The sequence below is a fragment of the Apium graveolens genome, chromosome 5 (genome assembly GCF_009905375.1).
Source record: "Apium graveolens cultivar Ventura chromosome 5, ASM990537v1, whole genome shotgun sequence".
Taxonomy (NCBI): Eukaryota; Viridiplantae; Streptophyta; class Magnoliopsida; order Apiales; family Apiaceae; genus Apium; species Apium graveolens.
The window spans coordinates 151,706,959-151,720,298 of NC_133651.1; the positions used below are offsets into that span (position 1 = coordinate 151,706,959).

The window sequence follows — 13,340 nt, forward strand, 5'->3', positions numbered from 1 at the left end:
TGAGGATAGTGGAATAACAAACAACACATCAGGATGCTTCAGCAAACTAGCAATCAGTAGGTGATCATCAATAGTAACTAGTTCAGTTGAAGAATGAATCTCAACAGGAGCTGTTATAACATTAGGATTTGATCTGTCAGGAGAAGGTGAGAGACCAACATTAGTACTTTGAACTTATGGTTCTTGTGGAGTCTGAGAAATGTGAGCTGCTTCAGCAATGCTTGGTGAAGGTTCTTGTATGCTCTTCTCAAAAATAAGATCATTTATGATAACATCCACCTTTGACAATATCTCCTGATGAGTTTGCTTTTCCTGTAGTAGTTGAACAGAGTCAGTAAGAAGATCACTCTGAGCAATATTAACAATGATTTGTGCAGCCTCGTTGTCTGCATCTTCCCTTTGAGAAGATGGTTCTTGTGTGACTGGATCTGTTGCAGTTGCTAAATCCCTTTGAGACTTAGGTTCTTGTGTACTGACATCCTTGGCAAGAGGCTGAGTCTTTTTCTTCTTTCTGATGTATCCAACTACTTCTTCACTTTTTATTTTCAACTGGCTCTTTGCGGTTGTCTTGAGTTCAGCAGTTGCTTCTGTGACGCCCTCCAAACCCGGGGTCTAGATTTGGGGGTCACTTGCCACTAAACTATAATAAAATAATCACAGCGGAATAATATAATAAATATGACCCCTTTACCTGCACTGGATCGATCACATGTTATAGTATGGAACAGGCACTAATACAAACCAAGTGTTATTACAAACCATAAGTCTAATTAGTTTTACAAATTATTCAAATTTTATTACAAACCTCTAGACTTATTCAAGCGTCCCAAAACAGTCTATCTGGAAAACACACTGAACTACCTACAAGCACTTGACTTCTGATCAAACCTGGATCTCAAGCCTGTTCTGGCTTAGCTGAAAGATTAGATTGATAAACAAGTATGAGCGAAAGAAATGCTCAGCAAGTAATATAAAATATGCTTGAAATGATAAACCACATTCTGATAATAACTGAACAACAGGATAAAAATCAGTAATATTTGATCAATAATAAAAACTTCACAAGCTATCAACAATAAACAATAATTTATAGATTGGAATCTAACTCCGACGGACGTACTATCACATGCTGATCAGCCCGTGTGATAGCACAAGATCATGATTCATAGAAACATGTCCCCAAAATACGAGTACTCAAATAAAAAGGAAATATACCTGCCTGTGGCAAAAATGGTGTCATAATATTTCATATAACACATAGAAATAGCCCTCCGTTGGACCGTCCGTCCCGGTCACTTACGCATTCATCCAATCCATAAAACATTTTGATCAAAGGAGCCGAATCAAAGGACATCCTTAACCATATAACTCTCCATTTCTCATGGTCCAGAGTTATCTCAACAATCGATGGAGAAATAACCAGAACAATTAGTTATTCGCTAATCCCAATTCAATGTTCCACTGTATAGAGTGATTTATAGCGAAATATATAAAACGTTTAACTATTCTGAACTTAGAATAGTTTGAAAATTGAAAGAATATAATTCAAAGACAATATCAATTGAATGATAAATGAAGATATAATATTTGCATAATATGATTCAAACTAAACGTCACTTGAACAATAAGTGAAGTTAGGGGTACTTGCCTGGTATGCTCGATAACCTCTTACTATAACTCAGCTTATAACTGATGGCTACTATCTCCGTCTAACACTTGACTGCACTCCTTGCTACTCGATTCTATAAACAAAAGAACTATCTTAATTGACAGAACCAAACTCAATCGACGTAACTATACGTCTTGACATCTACCCGATCGTTTATAACTAGCATGGTATTTTAAAACTATAAACAGATAGCATTCATTTCACGTAGCACATAATCATGGCATTCGTATAACACGTAATCACATAATTCATGTAATACATAAGTCAGATCGTTAAAAGACACGTCTCAGTGCGTTCAGAATGAAAATCAGTTCAATATTAGCATTTATCGATCAAATACCGACTCAAACTGATACACAAATCAAATGACATTGCAATACAATAGAAATTAGGTCTCAAAAGTATTTTTATTGGAAGCGCAATATTTTTCTGAGTCTGAACGCGTTCTTTTCGTATTAAACGGATGAACGGTTTAATTATTATGAATAAAATAAGAAATAAATAGATTTAAATCAATTAATAATAATATTAATTGATTTTTGAATACCAAAATATAATTTTTAAAACCTTAAAAATAATTTTTAGGAATTATTTGAATTAATTATAAATAATTTACATTTATCTAACTATTTATAAATAAAATTAATTGATTAATTGATTTTTTAATCAATTAATTAATTTCATAAATAATTAACTAAAATAAATTATAAATAATTAAATCAAATTATATTTTTGAAAATAATTAAAGAAAATAATTTTTAGAATTTAAAATAATTAAATACATAATTTTTAGAATTTTAAAATAATTATTAAATAATTTTTGAAATTAAATAAATAATTTTCAAAAATAGAAAATGAATTTTTTTAAAATAAGTAAAACAGAAAATCCCACAAACAAGTTTTTAGGGCTGGGGTTTGGCGAACAAAATCAAAACCGGGTCAAGTGTATTGGATTTCCGGGTCGTGCAAGAACCCTAACCGGGTCGGGTCAAAACCCGCCGGAAACTGGGGTTGAACCCAGAATCCGGAAGGTTATGCCAGCTACACTAATTCGTTTCTGCACTTCAAGTATTAACCCAGCAACCACAACCCTCCGCCCAGTTCGATTCCCCGTCGATTATCAGTCAAAAACCGGCGAAACCAAGCTTTTTCTGGCGAATAACCGAGAACCCAGAAAACACAATCAAACTCTGCGATTTATATATCAAAATCGAGCTCTCAGTCATACAAATATATTCAAACAATTATATTCCATAAGAACACAGTCATGTCGCCGGAAAAATAAACACAACGACCGGCGCCGCCACTATTCCGGCGAGGTCAAAATTCAGTCCATAAATCATGAAATCACCATAAATATAATCGAATTTAAACGATCTAATTAGCTACAACATCAAAACATTCAAACCATTTACTGAAATCAAAACTCAATTTTGAGTTCATATCGACGGAAACAAAAATCGCAAAATACTCAACCTTACGTTGATATGCGGGTATTGAATCGAAGAGGAAGCTGAGGGCTGTGATTTAAGATCAATATCGGAAAGTATAGATTAGAAATCAACGATCAATCGATCTATTTTCTGCTGAACAAGCTCTAGAACCCTAAATCCCCAATTCTGATTTTCCTGAATTTTTTTTTGTTTTATTTTTAGTAATTTCTGAAATAAAATAAAATAAAATACAACAAATCTGCTATTTATATATACAGAAATTTAATACCCCAAAATCAAATAAGGGTGTTTTTATCCCTAAATTACAATAATTAGGGCCCCAAAATAATAATTACGGGGAATATTTTTAAACACTGTAAAATACAAAATTAATGTCAAAATTCTCCAAAAATTGCGAATAATTCAAAAATACAAAAATAAAATGTATTTGAAATACGAAAATTTTTATAAAAATAAAAACACTGATTTTGTGGGGTTTGTCGTCCCGGTGGGGTCCCGGTCCGTTGATTTTTGAAAAATGGAAACGATCCCTAAATTACCAGAAAATCCCGAAAACACGTAAAAAATACACTTAAACGCGCATAAAATCAAATAAAACAGGCATCTTGATAAAGACGCTGATAAATACGCGTCCCGATTGCAGATAAGTTCATATAATTGCAGTTTAAACATATTTTAATCAATCGAAAAAAAAATTATGGCCAGCACATACGCACACATAACAACTGTAACATCTTATATCATGGTAATAATCACTTTAAATTTATAAAACACACAATATTTATTTATTTAACATATAATATTCACATAATTTTCCCGGTTATTACAGCTTCAATTATTGAAAGCTTGTCGAGTATATCACTAGTATCAGTAGTTGGCTGCTTGGTTCTAGTAATGTCAACAGAGTCATCAGAATGTTGATCAATGAATTTCATGATTTTTGACAAAGAACCTATTGACATCTGATCATCTGAGTCAGAATCATTTTGTATGACCAGTCTTATTTTCCTGACTGGAAAACAGTCATCTTTCTTCTCACTCTCACTTAGTGAGGCTTGTTTAGCTTTCTGTCCAGATAACAGATTTCTTAAATAGCCTTTTCTTTGTTACAACTGATGTCTTTTGAGAGACAGCAGAGGAGGATAATTTAGAAGTTGGGTGTGTTTGCTGTTTGAAAGAAGAAATGCTTGGGTTAGAAATAAGATGGGTGGTTTCTTGATTCTCAGTATCAGGAATTGTGACAGAGGTGCCAGCATCAGGATTTGCAGGCACTTGTGTATGAGTAGGTCTATTTCTTTACAGAAATTGCCTGACCTCTCTAGGCAGAAAGGGAGGTCCTGAAAATTTATTCTTTTCAACCCTTTTAATATGATCAGTGATAGCTTTTTCTGAAATTTGAAAAACAGGAAGTAATTCATCATCATTAAAAATAGCATTAGGGCATAGAAAATTGAAAATCAATTGTAGAAATCTAGTATACCCTATCACTCCTGAAACATCTGCTCTCCTAGAAATTATGAATTGTAGTATTGTATTACCATAATCAAAATTACCAGAGTAAAGAAGAGAGTACCTAATTTTCAGAGAAGTGGATGGAAGAGCATCAAAATTTGTTTTCTTATTCAAGAAACACCTACTGATGCAATCAAAGAAAAAATTTCATTCTCTTTTCAGTTTAGTCCTTGCCAGTTTTCCAATGGTTGTGATTTCTCCATGATAACCTAAAGTCCTTAGCATATCAAACAACTGCTCAGTGGTATGAGTATCAGGAGCACCATCAAGGGCAGGTAATCTCAAGGCTTGAAGCAGAATATCAGCATCAACTTCATATCTTTGGCCCTTATACTCAAAGGAAAAACCAGTGTTTGTTGAATTAACCAAAGCTGTATTCCATACCTGCATGACAGCCCTGTATGACACCTTGATAGGATTCGTAAGAGCATACCCAATTGGACATTGAAGTAGAAAATCATGAATATCATGAAAAGATTATGGTAGCTGCTGATGTGTAAGCAGAGCTAAGTAATTATTAGTGCCAAATGTATTTCCATGTATGATTGTGGTTTGGCTGAAGAGTGGTGAAACTTCAGACGGTGTCATGATGTGTATAGCTTGTGAGAGAGAGTATAAGTGAGATGTGCACAATGAAACTATGTGTATGATGAATTGTGTCACATAATTTCTTCTGGTTATATAACTTTACTACTCTGGACTATGTATAACACATTCATATAAAGAAGGTAATTTAGTGAATTTGACTTCAGACAGGTAACAATTAATGAGTAATAGAATTTGACGGTAGAGTAAATTGCGGAAGTAAGGACAAAATACATACAGATATGTCAAGACACAACTGTAAAAATTTGTTTATCAGATAATCCATCATTAACCATTAATAAAGTGAGACACTTAATTGCAGTAATAAAACTACTCAGAAATTAATTATTACTAATAATCTGAATTAGAACATGCTGACCTATCGTCAGTATTTGAGACCTCTTTTCTGTCAGGATTTGACAAACTCAGGATATGTCGATTCGAATTCAATAGTTGTTTGTCAAAGCATCACAAATTATTAGCAAACCACAATCTTAATCAAAACAATCATCAAGATATAAATTTTAAGTGGATGATGTAAAGATTAACAGGCTTCAATTAGAACATTCACATGCATACATAGCGAAATAAGCATAAACTAAATATTGCAATCAAAAGAAATTTCATTAATATATCAGAAGAGTACATTTCATGAAATTTGTGGATTAAATGCAAAAGAAGTTACAAGATAGTTCTTGTCTAAGAAGATCCTCAACAGTCTTAGTCAAAGAACTAAGATTGTTAATGTTGATTAGTTCCTCCTACTATTTACAAATAGCACAGCAAGACGGATCCGTTCTTGCTAAAGAAGATCCTCTCGCCATGCTTCTTCCAAGCGATCAAGATGGAGATGATAATCCATCTCAAAGAACAGGAGATCTGTCTGAATCTCCTGTGGAACCGAGTTCCACACCTCATCGGGAATGGCAGTGATGTGCCATTCCTGCTGGTAGTCATCACAACTAAACTCGATGTTGAAGTTCTCAAAGTTCATGAACATGTTGAAAAGAACCATTTTTGTTTATGGAGAAAAATAATATGGGAAATTAGTGTGACGAAGGCAATTTGTGTATAGGCAAGGATGATTTGAGAATGATGGTTTAAATAACCAAGGGAATATCAAAGGACTAGAGGACTGATCAATTATTAAGTGTAGAGTTAACTTAATGATTTAACCAAAAGATGTCTTATAAAGGCACGTCTCCCTAGACTGATTTGTAATTATGACAATGAGATATTTATTCATACATGTACAATTAGCAAATAAATTTACTTAATTTATCATGCATATAATAAAATACATCAAATATTCCTGGCTTAATATCTAAAACAATATTTAGGACATATCAGGATTTGATCAATATACATCAGGATTTAATCAAATATGAATTGAAAATATTTTATTTGTCCCGACTAACCATACCAAGTTCATTTACAAGCTTTGTAAATGTTGCTTCAGGTAATGGCTTTGTGAAGATATCAGTCAGCTGCTGATCAGTAGGAACAAAATGAAGCTCTATGGTTCCTTCCATGACATGTTCTCTTATAAAATGATATCTGATACTTATATGTTTGGTAATAGAGTGTTGCACTGGATTTCCTGTCATGGAAATAGCACTTTGATTATCACAATAAATAGGAATTTTTGAAAATGATAATCCATAATCTTGAGCTGATTTCTCATCCATAACAACTGAGCACGGCAACTCCTATCTGCAATATATTCAGCCTCAGCAGTTGAAGTAGAAATAGATTTCTGCTTCTTGCTGAACCATGAGACTAATCTGCTTCCCAAAAACTGACAGCTTCCTGATATACTCTTCCTGTCTATTTTGCATCCAGCAAAATCAGCATCTGAATAACCACATAATGCAAAATTAGCTTCCCTTGCATACCAGAGTCCAAGTGAAACAGTACCTTTGAGGTATCTGAAAATTCTCTTTACTGCAATTAGATGTGGCTCCCTTGGATTTTCCTGAAATCTTGCACACAAACAAGTGGCAAACATAATATCTGGCCTACTAGCAGTTAGGTATAAAAGAGAACCAATCATACCTCTGTAGCTTGTGACATCAACTGTTGTACCTGCGTGAGGATCAAGTTTTGTAGCAGTTGCCATAGGAGTACTTGCAGTTGCACTTTCTTGCATATTAAACCTCTTTAGTAGATTCTTTGTATACTTGGACTGATTAATATAGATGCCATTATCATTCTATTTAATTTGCAAGCCTAGGAAATAGCTCATCTCTCCCATCATACTCATTTGATATCTTGATTGCATCAACTTTGAAAACTTATCATACATTGTTTGATTAGTTGATCCAAAAATGATATCATCCACATAAATTTGAACTAAAAGCAAATCTTTACCTTTATTCAGATAAAATTATCTATTATACCTCTTTTGAATCCACTTTGAAGTAGAAACTGAGCAAGGGTTTCATACCATGCTCTAGGTGCTTGCTTCAGTCCATAGAGTGATTTATCAAGTCTGTAAACATAGTCAGGTGTTTAGGATCCACAAATCCCGGTGGCTATTCAACATAGACTTCCTCTTCAAGTTCTCCATTGAGAAATGCACTCTTGACATCCATCTGGAAGACTTTAAACTTCTTGTGAGCAGCATATGCCAAGAATATTCTGATTGCTTTCAGCCTAGCAACAGGAGCAAATGTCTCATCATAGTCAATACCTTCCTGTTGGGAATAACTTTTAGCCACCAATCTTGCCTTGTTTTTTATGATTGTTCCATCAGAATTGGTCTTATTTCTAAAGACCCACTTTGTGCTTACAATTGATCTGTTCTTAGGTCTAGGCACCAGCTTCCACACTTCATTTCTTTCAAACTCATTCAATTCTTCTTGCATAGCCATGACCCAATCTGCATCCTTGAGTGCATCTTCTACTTTCTTTGGTTCTTTTTTGAAAGTAGATTGTGATACAAGCATTCATTTTGAGTTGCACTCCTTATATTTACACCATCATCAGGAATTCCAATGATCAAATCAGGAGTATGATCTTTAGTCCATTTTCTAGAACTGGGAAGTGTCCTTCTGGAGCTAGATGCTCCCCCTGAATTGTATGCCTCATCAAATGCATTTGAGGCTCCCCCTGAATCTATTGTGTTATCTCCTGATGAAATATTGGGACTTGACTCATGTTCATCTGATGTTAATCAGCATTGGATTCTGAGAGATAGATTGAGAAAAACCTTGAGATAATTCTTCAGTGTTAGTACCATCAGCTGACCCTTGTTGTTGCTCCCCTTCAACATGTGCAGGTTCATTAGTACAATGATTATCTTCAGAATCTAAAGGAGTGTCAGGATTTGGATCATCAGGATTTGACAGTTCATTAGAGTTTGATCTAGAATCCAATAATGCATTTTCATTTGCAAATATTAGACTTTTATGAGTGTCTTCTTCAAAACCAGGAATCTTCTTATCATCAAAAGATACATTTATGGAGACATGCAACTATAGTGTTTGTTCTCAGATTGAAAACTCTGTATGCTCTTGATGGTGAGTATCCAACAAAAATTCCTTCATCAGCTTTTGATTCAAACTTTCCTATCTGATCAGTATGAGTTCTCAAAACAAAGCACTTACATCCAAATACATGAAGATGTTTGAGACTGGGCTTCTTTTCTTTCAGCATCTGATAAGGAGTAACACCATATCTGTTTATCAGAGTGATATTCTGAGTGGAACATGTTGTGTTTACTGCTTCAACCCAAAAGTAAGTGGGTAGTTTTGCTTCTTCTAGCAGAGTTCTGCCAGCTTCAATCAAGGTTCTGTTCTTCCTCTCAACAACACCATTTTGTTGAGGTGTACCAGGAGCTGAGAATTGTTGTTCTATGCCTTTGTACTTGCAGAATTCCTCCATTTTTGAATTCTTGAATTCAGTGCCATTATCACTTCTCAGAATTTTCACTTTATGAGTGGATCCATTTTCAATTTGCCTTATGTGGTCCAGAAGAATTTCTGGAGTTTCATCCTTCCTGTCTAGAAAATAAACCCAAGTATATCTAGTGAAATCATCAACAATTACTAGTGTGTACCTTTTCTTGTTGATGGACATTACGTTCATTGGTCCAAAGAGGTCCAAGTGTAGCATGTGATATGGCTCAGAAATAGAGCATTTTGTTTTGCTTTTGAAAGATACTCTTCTTTCACTACTAGATAGTGTCTACGACATCACCCATTTAACATCAGTTAGAAATGTCACCGATGTTAAACGCAGTTTTAACATCGGTCGCTTGAAAACCGATGTTAAAGGTGTTATAAAACATCGGTATCTTAACCAAGCAATGTCTATAATCATTTTTTTAAAAAAAAATAAAAAGGCCCGCTTCTTTCTTTCCCCCGTTAATAAACCAAAAAATCCCCCCCCTTCATCAAAAATTTCATTCTCAGTTTTCCCCCTTAATCAAAATCGTTTCCCCCTCTCTCCCCCTCATTCTCTCTTCTCTCTCACTTTATCGTCTCTCTTCTCTCTCATCTATCACTGTCTCTCTTCTCACTCACTCTCTTTAACCTAAAATCCCTATTTTGTACAAACTTATTTTTATGAATTAAACCTATTTTGGGTGTTTCTTTGCTTTTCTGATCCTCTTCCTTTTAGTTGTTTTTGTCTCTTTTTTCTCATCTTTGCTCTGCTGACTTCCTAATCTATTTGGTTCTTTGTCCTCTTGATTCTCAAAATGCTTGGTTCTATGTTTACAATTTTGTTTGATTCATAACCTTATTATTCCTTTTTTTCAGTTTGCAGATAGTTGTTAGATTTGTGTGTGACGGTGGTAGGTATGAACTACAATCTAAATAACAAAGGTATGATTAATTTTATTTCAAAGTTTTGGGATGACTACATATCTGAGCATTTGAGAATTCTGTACATTATTTGTTGAGTTTATATATTTTTTGCATAGCAACTGTTTGACTAAAGGTCTGAGAGAGCTTTCAGAAAGAGATGATCGTGATAAATATCGATTCGAATTTAATGCTCTGGTAACTCATTATAAACACAACAAAAACATTTCTTTGTCTTTAATACAGTATATACATCATAAGTTTAGTCTCTATTTTTATAATGTTTTCAGTTGTGAGTTTTTGTTAGATAACTAAGCAAGATATGGATGATACTTGCTTTAAATATAGATATTATGAGGCTCAGTTTTAATTACTTCCAAAGCAAGATGGGGAGGGTCTTGGATGACTTGGTTTCCTTCCCAACTTTCTTTATATATGGTCTAGAATCCACTATAAAACCAAGCACATGTATCTTCTAATGCTTGGTAAAGACTTAACAGTTGCTCAAGGGTGCATTGCATCAGGCTCTTGCTCAATGCTCGGAGTATCTGGACACGGTACTGTTTTATGACTTCACTTGTATCTTCTAATGACTTACTTCTACTTTAGTGGAGATGGCAATTATTGACAAAATAGTCTACGTAGTAAGTTTACACATACTATATAAAATTAAATAATCTTTTGCATCATGTCTGCTGAGTATCCATTTGATTCTAGCTTCTCTTATGATATAATATAGTAGATAGTAAATCATGATATAAAGATGTACATCTGTGTACTGGATTGGATATCATAATAAAGTTATACTAAACAAATTTAATTATTTAATACTAATAATGACCAGTAAAAAAAATTATTGAGTGGTATGGCACTTCAAATTTTACATGCTTACAGTCCAGAGCCTACAATAGCCAATTGTGGCTAGGTTTCTAAGTAGCATGTTATTCTAGTACTTAAATTGCTCTATCAATTCGATGAGAAAATTGTTTCACGTCAAATTTTGACAGATGCTACGATGATTATTCTCAACTACAACGTGTAGCATGTTGTTTCATGTTACAAAATGTCAGGAACCATGCATTCTGGACTAACATTTGAAAACATAAACTTGGAATTGGTATGAAATTAAAAACCGTTTATAACTTCTGTTACAGCTATTTTTGATGAACTGTAAGGGCCTTGATCACATGTGTAGCTTTATATCCTAATAGTAGAGGATCTATCATTAATGCATTTATCAGGACTTATATACAGGGGTTCTACTAGTAGATGGATAAATCAAAGTATTGATTTAAAGACTTTCCTTGAATTTTTATGCATATTTTTTGTCTATAGTAAAACTTTTTCATCTCCGGACCACAGGCACTTCAAAAATGTTGGATTGCTCGATACTTGATCACCATTGCAGAGTACTGAGGGCTTCCCACGGAATCTTACATACCTGGTTAATGAGTTCCTATTTTTCCTCATGATTTAATTTATTATGAGGAGTTCACTAATAACACTGAATATTTTCAGGGATCTGACAAGGAAAGGAATACACTCGCAGATAGTGAAATTTATGTATGAAAGCGATTTAAGTTCCATTATGTCTGACATCTAGCTAATCCCTGTAATTGGTATGTTTTTTTTAATGTTAGGTCCAAGTTACTTAATTTTGTTACAATGTCTGGCGTCATTTAATTTTTCTAGTTGTAATTTCTTCTAATTTTTCTATGCCATCGGGGAACAGGAGGAACAAATTAAACCATTTTTGGTCGACGATGAACTGGGCTTACAAGGTATTGAGCAGTTTAAACTTCTTCCATTACTGCCTGTCCATGCGTTCACGACTTCATGTATTTTAAGCAGTCCAAAAGCATTTGATTTAAAAAAACCAACTAATCGGTTTTCTTATCTCTTGAGCCACTTTTACAGGAATAAAAAAAATTCTCATTGATATTGACAATAAGGATTAATACATAAGTACTTACCTGTAAAATACTTCTGGATATCTATATATCATCCTCTTAATATGAACAAATTCATAAAACTAATGTCAGATTAATCGGTATTTTTCTGTTTTCATTGTACCCTCTCGGTTAATTTGCGTTCAGTCATTTCTCAATCATTATTGTTTATTAGATTAAGTTTTGGAAATTGTTAGAAAGTATAAACCTCAGATGGATAATTCTGTTTAAAATATATTCTAATGAAAGATAAATAAATGGCTGTAGCACGCAAATATAAAAGGGACTATAAATGGATATTTGTCGAGCCGTTCACTGGCATATTTTATTACATAACTATAAATAATTTAACTTAAATATTGAAATACTTTATCGAGATGGAAGGCAAACAAAGAATCAGCACTGCTAGCATGTTTAAATGGCAAAACTAATTCTTTTAAGTTATATAGGCAACACTAATATTACAACTGTTGAACATTTAACTTTCTATTTTGCTATAATCTCAGAAATTTTGATTGATTTGGTGTTTGGCATCTAGGTTACTTTCACAGTTACGTTTCTTATCATGTTACCTGAAATCTATGTACAAATCACACGAAATGTATTTAAATGCCAAGATATTTGGCCATTTTCTGTTGTTCTTTCGGAGACTAGATCTACTTAACTAATATAAAGCAGAAAAGTGGTAACTTTCTACTTACTGACTACTTGCTGACTGGTACAGGTTGCCTTTTGCATTCACAACATAGCTTACCAAGGTAGATTTGCATTTGCTGATTTCTCACTACTAATTATTTGGATGAAGGCTGGAATACTTGAATCGGACACGAATATCATTGTTAGCCCATACTATGCTGAAGAGCTTACTTCCGACAGTGCCAAGGGAGTGGAATTGGAGAACATTCTCCGGAAAATAGGTATTAAGGGAATTGTGAATTGTATGGATGTGCAAGAGTGAAGTCCCTGTTATAGGCTTTATTGGGAGACTAGAAGAACAAAAGGGATATGATATTATTCTTGCAACAACTATCTATAGATTCATAGATGAGGAAGTACAGATAATAGCTTTATTGGGATGACTACATATCTGAGCATCTAAGAATTAGGTACATTAGTTGTTAAGTTTATGTATTTTTTGCATAGCAATTGTTTAACTGAAGGTCTGAGAGAGCATTTGTATTACAAGGATTCGCTGATGCGTTTTTAGTGAGTATTGTATAATATTTGTAATGATATGTTAAGTATAATCTTATATAAGTAAACAACTATGTGTTACTTCTTAATGTTGATTTAGTATCTTTTTGCTTTTGTTATAAAACTGATGTGAAGCAACTAAAAACACATCACCTGCTTAAACTAAAAA

General features: G+C 33.7%; 1 long non-coding RNA gene across 2 annotated transcripts; it reads left to right on the forward strand.

Annotated features, from left to right (window-relative positions):
- The first annotated feature begins 11,522 nt into the window (after nucleotides 1-11,522).
- Nucleotides 11,523-13,137, forward strand: LOC141724257 (uncharacterized). 2 transcript variants are annotated; one of them, XR_012576566.1, is made up of 3 exons: nucleotides 11,523-11,647; nucleotides 11,761-11,809; nucleotides 12,702-13,137. It is a non-coding gene; the product is annotated as an uncharacterized LOC141724257 (long non-coding RNA). The 2 variants fall into 2 exon arrangements; XR_012576567.1 differs by having other exon boundaries at nucleotides 12,783-13,137.
- Nucleotides 13,138-13,340: the final 203 nt, after the last annotated feature.